Genomic DNA, 18878 nt, shown 5'->3' with positions numbered 1-18878 from the left:
TATGTCACAACAAGAAGGTGGCTACGGGTTATTACCTGATTCCTCAGCCATGGACACTGGGCTTGTGGGCAAGGAACAACTGAGGAAGATAGTTGCACTACTGCAAAGAACGAGTCCCTAAAATTAACCATAAGCTGATGTTATCATAAGCCTTAGAAACATTCTTTTACGTACAAAACTTCTCTGAGCTTCAGTCCGCTTTAAGGTAGCTAATTTTCCAAAGTTGTTGAACTCCCCTACTGTTTTAGGGGAGCAGAAATCATGCAAAATGCGTCTGCACAAATGCTTTGCTGTGGAAAAGGTGGTATGGAAGAGAGAGGCAGGGATTTTCCTGTTGTTAGCTGCACATGGGAACGATGTATCATCAGTTTCTGAAGGCAGCATATCACAAGCCAGCACTTGATTGCATATTCCTAATGTAAGTTGGCTTTATTTTTTCAGAGTCCAGCTACAAGAGGGTCTAAAGTACCTTAAAAAGCTTTGAAAAGATGTGTGAAAATGCACCATTTATATTGTGCAGCAAACTCGAGTGGGAATTGAGTCAAGTATTTATATTTAAGAGGGAATAAATTTTAAGTATATGTATATAATAATCTCAAATGCATTTCTGAAATAATTAAGTATCAGGCATTTTATACCATCAGCTGTTGATTGCACCGCTGTGATTTGATTGTTTCTAGGCAGGAAATAGAAATCCTAATAATTGTTGAGCCTAAGGTGAAATCCAGATCTCAACATATGCTAACACTTTATTCCAACTACATGAGGAATACTTCTGCTGAGTACTGCTGGCCCATTGCCACTCCCTCATGAAACTTTCTGCCGTTCACCTTCCTCCAGTACAGGACACAAAGGTTCTCTCCTTTGTAATAAAGGATGGTCACCTTTGTATAATGACCTGGCCATATCATTGCTGCTAGCATTTCACCCAGCTTCTACTCCAGCACTGATGCCAAGTTATTTACTTATCCAACTGATCCATAAATACCTTCTATTTTTTTAAGAATCTGGTTCTGTACTGCACACCTTGACAGCCACAACCCCCTGTGACTCCTGTCTACTGTAGTTCTGGTGTCAAACTCCTTGTGCAGAACAGTTGGGCAAATCCCTGGCAAGGGTTACTGATATTTTTAAAAAAATAGAAATAAAGCTTATGAGAAGGAACATGAATGCAGTCTATGTATCCATTCCTTTCATTCTTGTCCTTCTTTTTCCACTCCTTCCTCTTATTTCTTACACCCGCTTACTGAATCTTGTCTAAATTTAGGTTGCTACCCTGTCAACTAACCCAGTCTCTCTTGGTCCTTGTGCCCCCACAGAGCACAGGGGAATCTGGTGAAGCTGCAAAGGATTTCATCCTCCAGGTCCTGGGTGGATCAGCAGGCACAGGAGATCCCTTACTGTGTGCTCGGGGTCAGTAGGGCTGTGGGATTGGGTGCAGCCTCCCCGCATTCCCTCTACATTAGTCATCCTAAGAGGTGCTATCATCTTTAAAATGCCATTGAAGAAATGGGCTTTATTTATTTTGTGAGGCTGACCTGCTCCCCAGCCTCCCTGAAATGTAAAAATAAATCCAGCTCTGGCTGTTTATTTTTAAAACACTCGCAAGCCAGCGTTTCTGCGCCAGGCTGAGCCATCAGGAACCAGTGGGCCCTGTGTCTCCCTGCATCTCTGCCCTCCAGGTGAGAGATCCTGACTGTGGCAGAGCTGGGGAGGTCCCTCCTGCCCTGCTGCTGCCCCACACAGGGATACCCCCATTTTCAGCATGACCTGCTGGCCACTGCTTGGAAAACTGTTGGAGGGAGCCACAGAAAGCTGGGCTGAAGGAAAAGAGGAGGGTGCTTAGCCCATCCTCTGCCCCGTGGCAGAATGAGCTAGACCAGGCGTGTTTCTGCCAGCCTGCTTATCTCCTCCCTGCTCCTCAGCTGCTTCAGGAAATCTTGCTTGGCTCCACTTGCTGCCCAGGCTGCAGCCTCAGAGATGTTCTCTCCTGGCCACTTCGTTCCAGCACCACGGATGGTGCTCCATCGTGTGTGCAGGTGGCCGTGTCTATAATTAAGAAAATGTATAGCCATTTAATGACAGAAGGTCAATTGCACCAGCACACACCCTTAATACAGGGGCACTAAACCAGCAGAACTGGGGTTGCTGCTTGTGCAGCTTACTCTGCTATGTTTGTGGATGAATATATATTAATGCAGACGTGCCTCTGTGCCAGCAAGGTGCTTTCTCAAGACATTGAGGATTTCCCTTTAATCAAACAAACATTATCTTTTAAGGACAGATATAAACCCTTATTCCATAATAATAAACGGTGGTAAATCCATTACAACTGAATACATGCTATGGTTCAAAGATTTACATGATTTAAGGTGTATTTTGGAACAGTTTTTCAAAGCCACATCTTTCATATGACTTCCACAGAGAGTTGAGGCATCAAATATCATAGCTATTAAAAAATAAAAGGATTGATGAACTTTAATTTTCACAATAAGACCAAGACTGTCTTGCTGAAAACTTGCGTGTTTACCCTAAACTAGTAGGTGGTGATTCAGTCTCTGTTTACCGTACTTGAAAAGTCCAATGATTCCTTTTTCTCACTGAATTTTTTTGAACACTTTAAAGTCAAGTTGTCACAGTGACAGACAACCAAAGTAAAATGGGAATGGAAGGTACTTTACCGGTCCATCTTTTTCTGTACAACTATAATTAATCGACTCAGGGTAGCAGTAAAAGTGGTGTTTCACTCTGAGTAGAAGGCAGAAGGTGAAGCTGAAAAGCATCAGTGCAGTGATGGTCCTTTTAAAATAAATGTGTTATTAGTGGAAGATTGGAATTTCCAATAGGAGCACTGATCCTTCCCATGCAGCACGTGCTGTTCTGCTGAAGTTCTTCGGCCTGCAAAGGTTCTCAATGTGCTGGTAATGTGGTGTTGGAATAAGCTGTGCATCTCCTCTGCTGTGAGGGAGGGGAGGTGAGTAAGATCCTCGTCTTTACAAACATGCAGCAAGAGCTGAAGAGCCTTGTGGTGCAGCACAAATCAGTTACGTGTGGTCTTTTTTAGAAAAAATAATTGTGTATTCTGTCCATGGCTGTATCAGACCCCCATACAAAGGTGGCACAGAGTAGTGGGATGAAAATGATGAGAACTCCTCAGGCTTGGCATTGCAACTGATCCCTCCGCTGCAAATTTTCTATTGTTTAAGTCTCATGACTTTTGACATCAGAAGCAATGATCACCTGTAATGTCATTTGGCCACTTTTCTATCCAGCTGAGGAGGATACCAAAGAATTTCTGTGTCCTTCGACCAGAGAGTTTTGAAAGACAAGAAGAAAAGTAGCTTTCCAGTTAAGGTACCAGGCTAAGACTCAGGAGAAGGGACTTCAGTTCCTGGCTTTGTCACACCTGCGTCCCACCTGTGACACCTCCTCTGCAAAGCACCAGATGGCTGATACAGAAGACCACAGCACACATTTCAGTTGGCCTTGCTAACTAGAGGCATTAGTTGTGTGTCCACAAATGTATTTCTCTGTGTTGTCTGATCACAGGAAAGGGGCACAGAGACAGGCAGGTACTGTCTGATAAACAAAATGCTTCCCCCTATTGACTCAATCTGCCAGGTGTTAGTGCCGCTAGGCAAACAAGCTATTAACCAAACTATTATGTTCAAATGAAAATAAAAATAAAACACAACACAAAGAAGTCTGAGTACTCCAAAATTTGAGCCACTTCTCCTCCCTGAGATCACATCTCTTTCCCTGATTGCACATCAAATGCCCCACCTGGGTGCTGTTTTGTGTACCATGAAGCTGATGGCAGCCCAGGCATCAGCTTGAGACTTACCCTGCCACCCATCTCCAGCAATTTCCTTTATCTCCTTCCTCTGCCTTCTTTCTCAGAAGAAAAACCTGCTTCCACAAATCCCTTCTTTCAAGAGTCCACATGAACGATGACCTCCTCTCTGACACCGGTTCTTCCTCACCCTGGTCTTCACCTTATCCTGACAGTTTAACAAACTGTGGAAGCAGGACAGGGGCAGCAAAAGCACAGGCGATGCCATGGCTACATTCAGTCTGTATCTGTCATGTTAGAATAATTTGTTGTATATTAAGGGATAGATTTGATTTCTTTTCTAATGTGTTATTTACAGTCTGGCAGAGTTCAGTACAAATGTAGGAACCAATCCTGCAATTTGATCAGCCCTGGCAAACCCAGTGAAGTCAGTGGAGCCTGCATGGGTGGATCAGATTCCAGTATTAAAGATTATTCTTGTAAACTGCTTCACATGCAAACCTGACAAAATCTGTAGTCACAAAATTACTAAATAAACAAGGCAACTGACATCTGCAGTTGGCATTTTTATTTCATATATATTAATACACTTTTGTTAAGTGTCAGAAAAAAGAACCCAGGGAGGGAATAAAGTAAAAGAAGGGAAACTAATAACAGATAGAAATTTTTAAAGATAGGCTTGGGAAGATACACATTTTGCTTTGAAGTGAATAAAACTAGGTCCTAGAAGACAGAACTCTCCTTCTATCACTTTTAAATGAGAGCCCTGTGATCCTTCAGGATGCTCTGGGCAGGCAGATCCAAGAACCAGTGCAATGTCCTTCAGTGTCTTGAGTTTTGACTGCAGGTTAGAAATTCCCAGTAAAATGAATAAAACTAATTTCCCCCCCTTTTTAATGAAAATTATGAAGCTTCATTGTTCCTACAAGAAACTCCTGAAGTGAAAGCCCTTTGGCTTTGGATAAAGATGTGGCTGCTGAATTTAGCCCAGAGTCAGTTCTCTCCTAAGTATTATTAGGAATTAGAGTTCAGTAGAAGGAAGAAGTAGTTTGATTAGAACCTCCTGCCCTCTGAGTGTTCAGATATCAGCCCTATTGTCATTGTCATCCTCCTGGATTTTCCTTACTATCTGCCAGCCAGCAAAGCCAGAGAGGACAGACAAGGTGTAAGCCAGCCAAAAACCCAGGACAGAATAAAAAAGGCCTCTTCAGCCTTTTGTCATAAAAACCTTATGAAACAAATAAGTTACCTTTCAGAGGCATATCTGAACAAAGCTGATTGTTACAGACCTTTGAGCAGAAACTGGGAATTAATTGCTATAAAACTGCTCCTGATGTGGGGTCTGAGGAGGAGGAGGAGTTTCTCACCAGAGCAATGCCAGGATTGTTCAGCATGTTGCAGAGAGGAGGAAGATACCAATTAGAGTAATGAAGAGAGCAGGGCTTGGAGCACAGAGATAAACATCTGCATTTGAAGACTGAAAAATAAGAAGGATTAATTAAAGTGGGATTCTGAAATAGAAGCGAAACTGGTAGAGTTGTTTGCCCATGGAATCACATCATTGCACTTCTTCCTATTATCAGCAGCAGTTTACTTTCAGAGGAGTTTCGGAAGCTGGACTTTTAAAGAAGGAGAACTGACAATGGAGTGTGGGAGGCGAGATGAGAGCCTGAATTAACATTTCCACAATGGTGAAGCCAAAGCCAAATGTGGCTTCTGACTACCTTTTTTTGTCTTCAATATTTAGCAATGAATACTAATTGTATTTAATACAAGCTGTTTTGCTATTTGAATAGGAAACTTACTTAAACATTCAGCTGGTGCTGATACCACAGCTTAGAGCAGGCAGCACTGCTTCAGCAGGCCCTGCTTTTTGGGCAACCCTTCCTATGGCCACTCTGGTGGGAATGAAGTGGCCTTTCACTCAGGCTACATTTTGGCTGAGCTCAGCTTCGAGCAATAAGAAATCATTTAATTCTATCGAGAAAATTGGGCAGACGGGAAGGTGTTTTGAGTAATTTTAGATACACTGTGTTTGAAACACTTTCTGATGAATGATACAGTCAGTAGTAATAGGGCATGGGGAGGAAAGAGAATTGGCAGTTTAATTTTTTAGATTTGCTATGCACAGAAAACTCTGAAATTGATATTTTTTTCAAGATAGCCTGTGGTCAGAATTCACTTCTTAGTCTGGCCTTAGGATAAGATAACTTTTTGGGTTGATCCTGCAGTTACTGCATTAAAGAAAAAGGATTCCTATGATTCCTACACTCTTTCCACCAAGCATATGTATACGTGTATGTGTATGTATATGTATATGTATATTTATTGTCCCCCATAATTTCTTCCTGACTGTACTGGCAAAGGAATTCATCACAGAATCATCACTGCTTTGCCAGTGTTGAAGGCTTTTCCCTGGAGTGTTATGAGGCATGTAGGAACCTGCTTGGACACTTGATTTCCCTGGCTGCTCTGGAGGTTACCTCAGTGTTTTGGCAGACTGCTGCCACTGCTGCTCATTAGATTTCTTGCCTCAGTGCTCAAGGTGCATTGATACTTTCAAGAAGTTTATCTTTAATATCTTAACCTTGGGAATTGTCCACAAAAACACTAATTTGGTGCTTATGCATGCTCAGTGGCGTGGCTTTTTCCTATTTTATCCATAGGACCAAGAAACTTTCACCATCAAACGGGAGGTTTCTGCCAAGGGTTAACTCATGGACTCATCTGAATTATTTGGTCATGGCAGGGGAGAGGGATTCTTCTTTATTAATAGGATTTTATGCTTCTGAGTAGCTTCAAGGAAATCAGTCCCAGAGGTCCTCCACAGCAGAAGCTGAAGGAGCAAAAGCCATCTTTCAACACAGCCCAAGCCCCAGGAGGCTGGAATATTTAAAGTTCTTGTCAGGAGCTTTCTATCAAAGGCAAATCTTTTGTCTCTGCCCTCCAATTAGAATGAGGAGAGGATTTTTGGCTGATGATCAGCTGGGTTTCAAGTCTGGGAAGACCTATAGCTGCGAGTTAAGAAGAACTGACACTTTCATTTGATGATCCTTTGGTGATTTAGCCCATCAGAACACAAAGTTAAGGCACTGACCTTCCCTAATACATGCAGGAAGCAGTACCTCCAAGTAGTCAAGCTCTTTGATGTAAAAATGCCAACAAGTTTTACCTGAACTGAATTACTCCAAGGTAGACTCTTAGTACTCTGTTGGGAGTTCACATGGCAATGGGTATTTTTGAAACCTCCCACAAAAAGCTCTGTTCTAGGGTCTGCCATTGCTGACTTCCCTGGATCCACTCATTGATTTCTTAAAGACTTTCTTGCTGACATCCAGTGAGGTTCATCCATCAGTCACCTCTTTATCTTCTTTTAGATTTTACATGGTAGAGTGCTGCAGAGAACTCATCTGAGCATCCCTTCAAAGAGGAGACTTGAGCTACTTTGCCATTTCCACCCTGCATCTTATACTGAAGCCCTGTTCTAAGTTCTGATAGAAACCAGCTGTAGAGCTGTAAAGGCCACTGCAGGCTATGTGGATTTTTCCCATGTATCTACAAAACCATTATGATTTAGATTTGGTCATTGCAAGAAGTCCTGTTTTAGTCATCCTGTGCTGTGGAAATTGTTTCCTATGTTATAGAAATCACGCTGTTCAACCCAGTAGAAACTTCATCTGTCGCAGGTAACATTACTTAGCTTTGAGTTTCTTTTGCTATGGTCTCCCATGCATCTTTCAGAGAAAGCAATGCCATGATTGAGATTGCTGTGCCTTTTGTTTCAAATATGACTTGGCTTCTGTATCCATCCCTTCTTTTTTGTCACCTCCTGATACTCCAGGGATAGGAATCCAGGCAGGCCTTCGGAGTCATTCGTTTAGCACTGACTTCCCTGAAGAGACTGTTCACCTCTGTCCTATAACAGTAGGAGAGTCTGATAAGGTATTGATTTTGTAACTTTTGTATTGTTCTGTCAGAGTTCCTTCCCACTTTTTGCCCTCCTTGGCTGATTTGTTTCTCTGGTAAAGCATTAACTCTTGCTCAAATTGGGAGCTGCACAGAGCAGCTGATCCAACTGGGGAGACCATCAGTTTGTGCTTGGCACCAGTGGCCAGCCACCACTGTGTGGACCCAAACCTCTCCCAGTTATAAAGACCTGTGCTTGTCTCATTCTGAGAAGTCAAGATACAGAACTGAGAATCTTCACTGAAATGGGAATCTGAATGTTCTCCTCAAACACAAAAATGATAGGTCAGTAACCTTCTGTTTTTTCAGTCAGTTGATATTGCACAGTCAGTACTGTTTGGGATGGTGGTGGTGTAGTATAAGATCTCATCAGGCATTCAGAGCATTAATGCTTAACCAGAACTAGAGAACAAACAAACAGCTGTGCAAAACCATGCCTACATTAATGAAGAAATGGACTATTCTGCAAAATATTTCAGATTTACATATTTCAGGTACGAAGTTAAAAACATCTGTTATTCGTTCCGGGAATTTGAGTAAAGGTAAGAGAGGAGAAAGAATATTTTCAAAACCTTTAGGCTGAGCGTGTGAAAAATGTCTTATTAGAGCTAGTTACTAAAGCTTGGACTTTTTAAAGGAAAAAGCAGATAGGATGGACAGAAGAACAGGTTACACAGGGACCTGAGGAAGGCAGTGAGTGCCTTAGCCAGCACAGGTACAGCTGGAGGAGGATGGACAGGAGGGACACCCTCAGGCTCACACAGCTTTCCAGTGGGGATATTCCTATGCATAACTTCACACATGCCCACTTGCAGACCTGCAAGCTGATGTCTTCCTCTCTATGTCCTATAATTTGAGAGCTGAAAATTATTTATAGAAGAGGGAGTGCTGTCTAAATGTGAGAGTAACTTGATGTTTTAATCGGTTGTTTTTTAAGGATCCTTCTAACTTGTTACTGACCATCTCTCAATACAATAGCTAGGCACTGGTTTCAAGGGAGTAGGATGCTTTTTCCAGTCCAATGTCCTCATTTCCTATGAACAATGATTTATAGCAGTGTCACACAGTTCCAGAAATATTACGTCGCCAAGGTCAGTATGTTTAAAGATGTCACTACTGTTAGTCACCTTTCCCATCCTCTTGCCAGGTGTCACTGCCCTCAAAACAGGGACAACCTTTTGTGAATCAGCACTGGGGCTGCTGCAGTTCTGTATTAAGGCCAATCCAGGCTGGAGTTATTTTCCTTCAGTTTATTGGGCTGACAGTGGCAATCTAGGACCTGATTCCCCAGAGGATCAGATGTCTCTGTCTTAGAGAAGAGCAAGGCCGAAGGCAGTGTAACCTCAGACTGCTGATTTTAATCTGCTGGCCCATGAATGCTGGAGCTTGGTTAAGCATCACACAGTGACAGCAATGAAGAGGTTCTGGGCTACGTGACAGGAAGATTGTTGGTCTAGAGGCCAGGTAAATTGTTGGTCTGATTTGGCTGCTTGTGGAGAGCTTGGACTGAGTGATGAGCTATTTTTGAATCCTGCCAGGCACAAGCTTGAGGACTGGCTACCTTGAAATTCATGGGACATCCTCAGTCCTCTTCTGCCCCAGTGGAGGAGACAGAAGAGTGAAGTAGTTACACACAGAGCAGCAGGACAATAGGGAAACGTGGAGGAGCCACAGCTGGAAGGACCCAAGAGAACTTTTGAGGGCTTGCAAGAACAGCCCTGATTTTGGGAACTGGTGGCTGAGGTACAGCCTAGTATGGAGGTGGAAGAAGGCAGCTCAGCAGTGCCTACCTCCCCTTGGTTCTCTGCCCCAAGGAGGGTCTGAGCACTGCAAGGGAACTGCAGTTCCACAGGGACACATGTGCAAACACATGCTCCTTGTGCAATGCCTGTGCTCCCACACTCACCTCCTCTTTTCTGTCACATGCAGCTTGAGTTCATTAGTTTTTCCCTCCTTGTTATTTTGGTCAAAATTCACTGTTGTGGTTAAAAAAAAAAAAAAAAGGCAAGCCATTTTATAATTGTGAGGGAGGCCAGAACTTTGCAAAGCTTAATTCTTCAGAGCACTTTGGAAATTCCCACCAGAAAACATCATATGAAGCAACTAGAGGGAGCCAAAGCTGATTTGGGAATGATTTCTGAGGATATCAGACTTCAAGGAAGACAAAATAGAAATATCCTGAGAGAAGGAGAAAGGCCTATTGTTGTTCCTGTTCTTCTGGCTCCATCAGCTCTCTGCTGGTTCCTGCCCAGAGGAGCTTCCTCATTCTTTCCCTGTTAGTTTTCAATCCACTCCTTTCCGTTTCCAAAAGACAGAACGTGAAGTGGAGTGATTAATGAAATAACAAATCTTATGTTTCCTAAAGCCAAGCAAATACTGCCAGAGCCCATCTGCCAATGCCCAGGATGGAGGATCCCTCTGGGAACACCAACCTCACTGGAGGGGAGCAGGAGACAGCAGCAGCAAGGCTGACAGAGCACTCTCTCTCTTCTTGAGTTTGAGGGAATTTAGTCTTTTTACAGGACTTTGTGTAGAAAATCTTATTTTCATTTATTTTCCTAGATTGATGGTGTGGGATTCTTCCTGCTTTATTTATGGAGAGATTATTTGGCCACATGCTTAACTAACACAACAGCCAATTACACTCATATTGTAGTAATTGGAAGTTTGTGTACAGAAAAATTACCATAGAAATTATATGAAATAGCCTCGTGTCGGTGGAAGGGAGGAAGACAGAGGAAGATTGGCTGTTAGAGCAGGAAGAATATAGACCACACCTTCCCATATAGACCATCATCTTGTATCAAAGAGGGACTCAAATAAACTCCTCGTGGTCTGTGTCTGTTGCTAAATGCTTTTATTCTGCAAAAGAAACTTGATTGGGGATGCTACAAATGAAAGGTGTTCATGTGGTGGTTTGTAGCCAGCAGATGGTGTGGCCTCTGCTGCTTGGGACACTTCCTTAGCCCTTACACTGGAAAAAAAAGTACATATACCTATTGCAGGGGCCCAGTAGGAACAGCTTCTCCCAAAAAATACAAGTCTTCAAATATCAAGGACTTCCCTGTTAGGAAAGCTGAATCTTTCCTTGGAGTACTGAATAGCCTTAATAGTTGAATCCAGGAAGCAGAAAAATAGGTTAAGTAAGTGACAGAAGCACAAAAGAATAGAAGTAACCTGTAGGCAATCTCAGTTTGTCCCACAGGAATATTGTCACAGAAAGGCAAAATGGTATTGAAATAAAGCTAGAATTAAAAATTGACAAATTCAGAATACCTGCTCCCACTCCCAAAATAATTTGCTGTAAGCTTTGTTGTCGTCTCAGCACACTGGTGATGAACTGGAAGAAATGCCATCTAATTCAAGAACTGAGGGGGCTGGGCAGCAACATAAAAAAAATTAAGAGTTCTGTGATTTTGTATTGCACTCTAATAAAAAAGGTCAGCACCAAAATAGCAATCCTAAGTGTAATTTTTCTTTGTGGTTTAACATCATTGTTGTACACCAACGAGGCCAGTATATCTGTATATCTACACTGTTACTGTCAACAATGTTGAGAGAAGGAAAGATTGTTATAGTCACCAGAAATAAAAATATAGAATTGAAACTAAAGAAAGATACTGAAAACTGATAAAGGGGACCAAAAAAAATTACTTGAGCATATCCTCTGAATATCCCAGTCTTACATGGAGAGTGGAGCCTGGAGCGGTTCCCCAGGGAGAAGCAGAACACACAGCAGCTCAGCTCATCCTCCCACAGCAGCTCATCCTGTGGGAGAGCACAGGGCAGTGATGGAGGACACAGTCCCCCTGCCAGGGAGCTACAGGAGAGTCTGGTAACCCAATGAAAAGCTTACACAGTTAACATGCTGTGGGCTTTGCAAGACACATCCTCAGCTGCTGTAAAACCAGCAGTTCAGGGCAGTCAACCCATGCATGTCTGCTCAGTCCACCGCAGGATTTGGGGCTGTTCTGCACCCCATGGGGTGCATTCTGCAAATCCAAGGTGACACCACATTCCTGGAGAAGCACAATAAAGGGGAAAGCAGTGTTCCATAAACCAGGGTAGTGTTCAGCCACCAGCCTCAGGTGGTTTTTCACGCAGCCTTTCGGATGGCCATAAACCAGTCCTGCATCACCTGCCCTGCTCATGGGGGATACAGAAACCTCCCTGCAGGTGAGTCCTGGCCACTGGAAAGTCCATCTTATACACTTACAAAGGATCTGTTCACTGAGAGCTTTAGAAGGGTCAGTGATGCTCAGGCTAATGGAGAACCACTCTCTGGGGTATTCACATGGTGATGTGGGGTCAGGGGCTCCCTGTGTCTGCAGTGTCTGGGATGAACCAGGAGTGCTGGGAGGAGCTCTCTGATTCCCTGGCCAGCCACGTGTGCTCTGCACTGCTGGAAAAGGGCCATGGGAAGCCCGTTAGGAAAAAGATTGCTGTTTGGGTTATAAAAGCAAAGATAATCCCCAAGATAGGCACGTGATGTTACTTCTGACTGCAGGTGTGCCAACCTGCTTCCAACAGTGAGGAAGTGCCCTCTGTGTTGGTCCCCAGCATGTCAGGGAGGGGTCAGGTTGCATCCTACATGTTTTTTTTTTCATTTTTCACAAAAGAAGCAAGAAGATTAGCTCCCAAATGAACACGTCTAGAGCGCTCCATGTGTCATTTATGCTGCACAGAGGAGAACCCCACCACATCTCCCCACTTACCAAAGCTGAAAGAAATCAAGCCTTGTAATTTATGCTGTTCATAGATCGTTGTTTACAAGCAACATTTCTTCCTTTTGTAGGGTTCTTAGTCCTAACTGACTATATTTCAACGAGATTCTTGTCTGTCTTCCCTTGTTTCTCAGTGGGTTGCCATGCTGAGAGCATAGGAAGCAGCCTCCTCCATTCCTTTCCCTCCTGCTCCCCTGGGAATCTCTCCCTCCCCAAATTGCAAGCAGATTGAGACGTCTGGCATCCAGAGAAGTGGGAAAACAAACAACTCTCTCACAGTCCCCATTCCACTTTTGCCTCCCCTCTAGAGCCCAGCTTAGCTGAGCCTGCTGACTGGGAGCTGCACCCTCCCAGCACTGCCCTGTGCCACGGGGAGCTTTGTCCCAGCGCTCCTGTGAAGAGGCACATGCTTTGACACTCTCGTTCTGGCCCAGGGAGAGAGGTTAGACCTTTGAAAAACCGCCTGCCTTAACTTTATTGATTTTTATTCCTCCCCCCCCCCCCCATTCTACAGGCTGCAACACAGTGAATTAAACATCTAGAAAAAAGGGCTGTCGTCACTTTTTGCAGCTTTCAGTGGTTCAGACGAGGCGAGCAATCAAAGGGCAAGGCAGAGGCATGCCTTTTCATTGCTGCTATAAACAATCAAACTCAGACTTTGCACCATGTAGAAGGCTGTGTTACAAACAAGCAGGGCTGCTATCATATTACCATCCCGAGGCTGATTTATATAAACTGCCTTCTGAGCTCTGATTAGGCTCAAACACACATGGTGTACAGGCAGAGCAGATTGCTGGAACAAAATTTTCGATAACACTTCTACTTATTCAAGGTGCCTACTAGTGAGAAATTTCTGTTTCAGGGAAGTTGCATTCCGTTTCTTAAGCGTTTTAGGAGGGAGGTGGTTAAGCAGCTGAAGATGGGCTGGTATTTCTGAGGAGGTTGTATCTCTGTGCTGTACATGCTGTAGAGTCAGGAGCAGTAACTGTTCAGTAAATCGCTGGAAGGGTAAATAAATGCATTGTAATGTTAAGGTACCGTGCTAGCAGCTGCATCAGGTCCTTTAATTTATTCTATGGGAGGAATATTTACAGCTAGTGAAATCCAAAGAGTTTTCAGGCACGTGTTCAGAGGTCGTGATCAGGGCTCCTATAAGGGAACCTGCACAGCTCATACTTGACTATAAAAAGGTTTTCTATCGGGCTGTATCATAGAAAGAGCTCTACTTCTCCCACTCAGAAATTCAGTAATCACACAAGCCCTTGATTATAGACTTGTGACTTGTGTTCTGCTCCCATGATTAAAACCCCTCTTCCCCCAAAGGGTTTTGAGGCAAAGACTCCTCTATTTATGTGCAGAGCCATACATACCCATGGCCGAGAATATATTGACTCCTGCCTGCTCAAATGGCAGCACATCGAGGCTGGGGACACAAGAATTAAACGTTGTGATGGAGGGTTAGCTGCTCAGAAAAATGCTGCAAGCGACTGGGGAACAGCTGCCCAAAAAAACCTCCAAAAGGTGCAATTTGTGCCGCAGTTGAGCCCTGCATTACTAGAGCAGTAGCACAAATGTGCGAACCTTTATCAGTCAGAAGTCCCCGCTGTCCTGGATTCGCGTGCAATTGAAAGCAGAGTCATCTGCAACAATGGGAGCTTTATTTATCCTGCACAATTGCTGCCAAAGCAGTCCTGGGCCGTCCATGAGACTGCTATGAATATGTTTGGAGCGGGATGAATCTGGCAGAGCGCTGCGAAACTGCTGCATCACCAGTCTCAGGTCTGCCGGCTGGCTGCACTGACTGGCAGTTTTTGTGCAGGGTTGCTCAGGAAATTTTAAAGCTTTTAGGAGCCTGAAATGGCACTGTTCAAGCTGCCCGCCCCGTTAGAGACTCATGATTGCTCTACCCTCTAGAGGCAGTGGCGAGGATGTAATCGCTGCTGTTGTGAGAGCTGATGGAGGCTGCGAGTCAGGACTGCAGGCTGTGCCCATCCCCACATCCCCCACACACTCACAGCTCCCGCGCTGATGGTGGGTGTTTCCAGGAGTAACGAATGAAGAGATAAGCCAAGGGTAAAACGGGAGTTGTTTTGCATCATCTTTCTGGTGGGTCCCGGGACCCCACTGTGAGATTGCCCGGGTTTTTTTCTTTATTTGAGGTAAAAGTAGGTGTGTGCCAAAGGAACAAGAATTTAAGCTTTTCCTTTGTCAGCGGCATTCATCACTTTCTGATGTGCTGCCTGGTGCTTGTCAGCAGGGCAGAAATCCGTGGCCTCCTGAGTGTCCTACTGAACTGCTCTTAATCCTGTTAGCCTCTAATACGACCTACTTCTTCCCAGAACTAACAGTCATCCGGCTTTCATAGGAAACAATAATGAAACTAAATCTGCTTCCATCATGTAGGACTCCTGAAAGAAGAGTCACTTACTGACAAGCCTGGGCTTGATACTGGAGAGGTAGCAGGGCTGATAAGTTCCCACTGAAGAGCAGCCTGGCAGGTTAGAAGACTTTTCACCAGACATTATTACCAAGCTTGTAGGGCTTAGGGAGCAGTGAAATTTGGGAGCATCAAACTGATAACATAGCTGGAAAGCTCACTGATTGCATCAGAGAAGATTGAGCCATCACAGCAGAAGGACTGAAGCACTGTGTTTTCTACAAGAGCTTGGGAAGGGACTTCATTGCCTTGTGGCCACAGTCTCTCTGTAAGGAGAATTTTCAAATCTTTATTGAAAATAAAAAAAAAAAAATAAGAATTTTATGAAGAATAACCTCTTCTGTTTTGTGAATGTGCCTTTTTTCTGTGCAGTTTTCCTGGTTCTTCACTACACGAATCAGACTGGATCAGGATGGCTTTTGCTGAACAAAAAGTAGAGGACAGCAAAAGAGTGTGGAAGGTGTTCTCTGAGGTGACACTGACCCTATTTCCTAATAGGCTGAAGAGACATAAGCAAGAAGCAAATACAAAAGGATGAAAGGAAATTTTATATTCACTGCCTACTTGAACTCTCCCCAGAATGAAGGTGAGAGCCTCCTTGACAGGCAGCTTCCAGGTATCCGTGGTTCTGCTCCTGCGTAAATGTAAATGATGCTTCGTGGAAGAGCCACTCAATTCCACAGTTTAAATCTGGTTAATTAAAGGATCCTGGAAGCATAGTACTTAACACATAACCCTTCACATGAGAGGAACACACTCAGAAACTCTAGTACACCAGAACAAATGTAAATGCCAGGTACACACTGAACCTGAGAAACAGCGTCCCCAGTGCCTGACCTTGTTCCTTAAGAAAAAGGTTTCTATTCTGCACTGCACTCCCCATCACGAGTCAGGTGGGGGATAGAAAGGCAAACTTTGAGACCCACTGTCCAGGCAAGAGGAACTTGTCATAGATCCAGAATTAGAGCCCAGTGTAAAGCCCAGGGTATGGCAGGGGCAAGCCCCTGACGTGCCAAATGTCACAAACTCCTCAGCAATGCACGTGGATGCCACCAAAGTTTCTGTGCCACATTCAGTTGTTGTTTCCCTCTGGAGTTATGCAGGAGGGCACTGTCACAGCCTGCAAGGCCACCAATGTGAGCTATGCAGGGCATGTGAGACCACGGAAGGGAGGCTCCCTTATTATCAGATGCCTGAGAGAATCTTTGTCATCCTGATACCGAGAGCAGTAAGGTGATAAATCAATGGAAAGCAAAGCTTGTAGGTTGACAATGGCTCAAAAAATATCTTGCAGTTTCCCAGTGTTCCTCTCCCCCTCCCATTTTCATTTTGGTTTAAACTTCCACGAGCTCTGTCAGAGTGTCAAGCTGTGATACCCTTCAAAAACAACCTGCTTACCTCTTGCCTCACCTCCTAAATCCCCAACTGTAAGACATCTTTCGAGGGGATGAACAAAATGTACTGTCCTGCTTTATTGAGAGACTGTAAGGATCTACAGTGTTCCAGGGAAAAAATGAGAGGCAAAGCTCAGCAGTGGAGAGGGTGGAAGGGCCGGCAGGAGGTCTTGGGAAGGTTCTGTAGCACAGAGAGCAGCTCCCATCTCCCCTCCCTTGTTTTAGCCACATTCCTCTCTAAATGTGCGTTGCAGTGCTGTCCTGAGGAGATCACAGTTCCTGTTACAGGCAGCTGTGATACAACACTCAAATATCAAGGTGGTTGCCTGACAGTGATATCAGGGCTCGGTGGTGGAAGGCTCTCGGTGGGGAAATGGATATGGGCGGTGCAGTGGTAGGGGAGACAAAAGGTCATGAATGTTGAACCACGTCATTATTAGTATGTAAAAGGATATAAAACAACCTGTTAGTATGAAAACATAATAAAGAAATGTAATTTTTGTTGAGCAAAGTAACACAAGGACCTATTTGAAACCCCTTTTCAGTCCTCCCGAATTCAGAAGTATTAGAGAAGTAATTTCATTTCCCTGTCACAGTTCATTATGAAAGGACACAGCATGCTCTGCATCCTCTCTGGTTCTAAGATTGGTCTTTATCTCATAATGTTCTGTATGTGAAAGTATCCTGTTCTGTGATCAGCACTAGAACTACACAAATAAAGTTAGAGCAATTTCACTGGATGTTATCTCCAGAGAAGGAAGGATTAGGAACAAGAGATCAATTTAAGGTGCACTGACAGAGCTGGGTGCTGAGCTGTGTCTGGGTGCTCCTCCAGACAAGAGCAATGCACGGCTTCTATGCTGTATTTCAGCAGGTTCTGCTCTGTGTGCTGACAAATGTTACACTGATCTGGTGAAATAACATAAAGTATCATGTGAAAGTAGTCTTTCAAGTACAATTTGCTACCACTCAGGTTATAAATGGGGTGAAAAAGCTTGAAAGAAACGCTGACTCATCAAGTTGAGGCTGTTTGGGTTTTTTCCTAAAACTTTCTTTAAAAACAAAAGCTGCACGGAGAGTCCTCCAATCTTTAATAATATGCCCCAAATTAAGAAAGAGTACAACCCAGAGATCCAGGCTCTGCTACAGCAGGTGATACAGTGTGTGCTCAGCAGCCAGACATGGGTCTGGTGTTTTAGTGGCAGCCCTTTTGCTGACTCTCCCACCCTGCTGTGAATAACATGATGCTGCCCCAGGTGATGCTGTCAGGGACCATGGTGAGATAAGTGTCATGACTCACTCCTTGGGTCTGTTAAAGAAGGGTGTAAATATTATACAGCTTGTACTGAATCTACAAACAAACAAACAAACAAATAAAACCCAAAGAAACAAAAAGGAAGAGTCTGTAGAGTTTCTGAGCACCGAGTGCCTGGCAGTTCCACAGCCAGATTGCACTGCATTCCTGTGAACTGGCAGGTTCTTTTTTTTTTTTTTTTTTTCATGGAGGATATTTTTCGTTTCCTTCACCAAGACTTGTCAGACCCACCTTCCTGTCCACCTCCCATTCTGCCTTCCACAAAAATGTTTCACTAGAAACTGTTCTGATATATGGCACACAAAATACAGCACTATCAAAACATGAATCAGTCCCAAAGCACCACACTCCTGGTGAAGTGACACAGGTTAAAAAACAGGCTGGGGAGTTCCTGATGGATTTTCTGGAGCTTTGTCTTCCCAACCTCTTTAACTGTTATGCATAAAACGAAAAACATTTTTATTTGTGGAATGTATCTACTTGCTCAGAACAATAAAAGCAAATGAAAACCCAGCCCAGCCTCCTTTTTTTAGTAAGTTTGGAAGCCACCATGGTCTAACCATTCATCCAAGAAAATTCAGAGGAATCTGAAACCCATTCCCTTGTCAGCAGGATGGAGGACTGAATTAAATGAGAAAGGCAGCTCTTGACAGTGGAGAAGTTCCTTCCCTAGGTGGTGACATACAGGTTCACATCCTCAGCTGTTAAAAGAGATTTATACTACACCAGGAAACACTTCTTTCTTTCTCAAGTTGATCTGGAAGGAAAGATGAAACAAGAAAACATTAAGTAGGAACCAATATACTAAGAGAGTTATTATTTATAGCACTGACTCATGACCCACTTGGACTCCTGTCACCAACTGGCTTGGATGTTTGAAGGTGCCATGTGCCAGTGAAAGGCCTCTGGCTTTGGACTGGGAGCAGTTTGACTCAGGCCAGGGATCCTTACTCACTTTTACGTAGTTAAAACCTGACTGATTTCCATTTGGTGACTTCAGGAGTAGTTGCTATACCCAGATTGCCTCAGGTGATACGTTTTGTCTATTTATATCCTTGCAAAGGAGAAATAAATACAGGTGGATGACGTGGGAAAGTGCCCTGAAGTGCAGAAAGCTTTAGTGATAGCAGTTTTATCATGTCTATTCCAAAAGATGCTTTAATGTTGCAGAAAACGCTAAAAGTGAGAAGAAATGAAAACAATTTGTATCTTTATGGATGAACCATGAACCAGGACAGCAGGACAGTTC

The sequence above is a fragment of the Empidonax traillii genome, unplaced genomic scaffold (assembly GCF_003031625.1).
Source record: "Empidonax traillii isolate 1590-97213 ecotype Southwest subspecies unplaced genomic scaffold, ASM303162v1 scaffold180:size851510, whole genome shotgun sequence".
NCBI lineage: Eukaryota > Metazoa > Chordata > Aves > Passeriformes > Tyrannidae > Empidonax > Empidonax traillii.
This window is presented reverse-complemented; position numbering follows the sequence as displayed.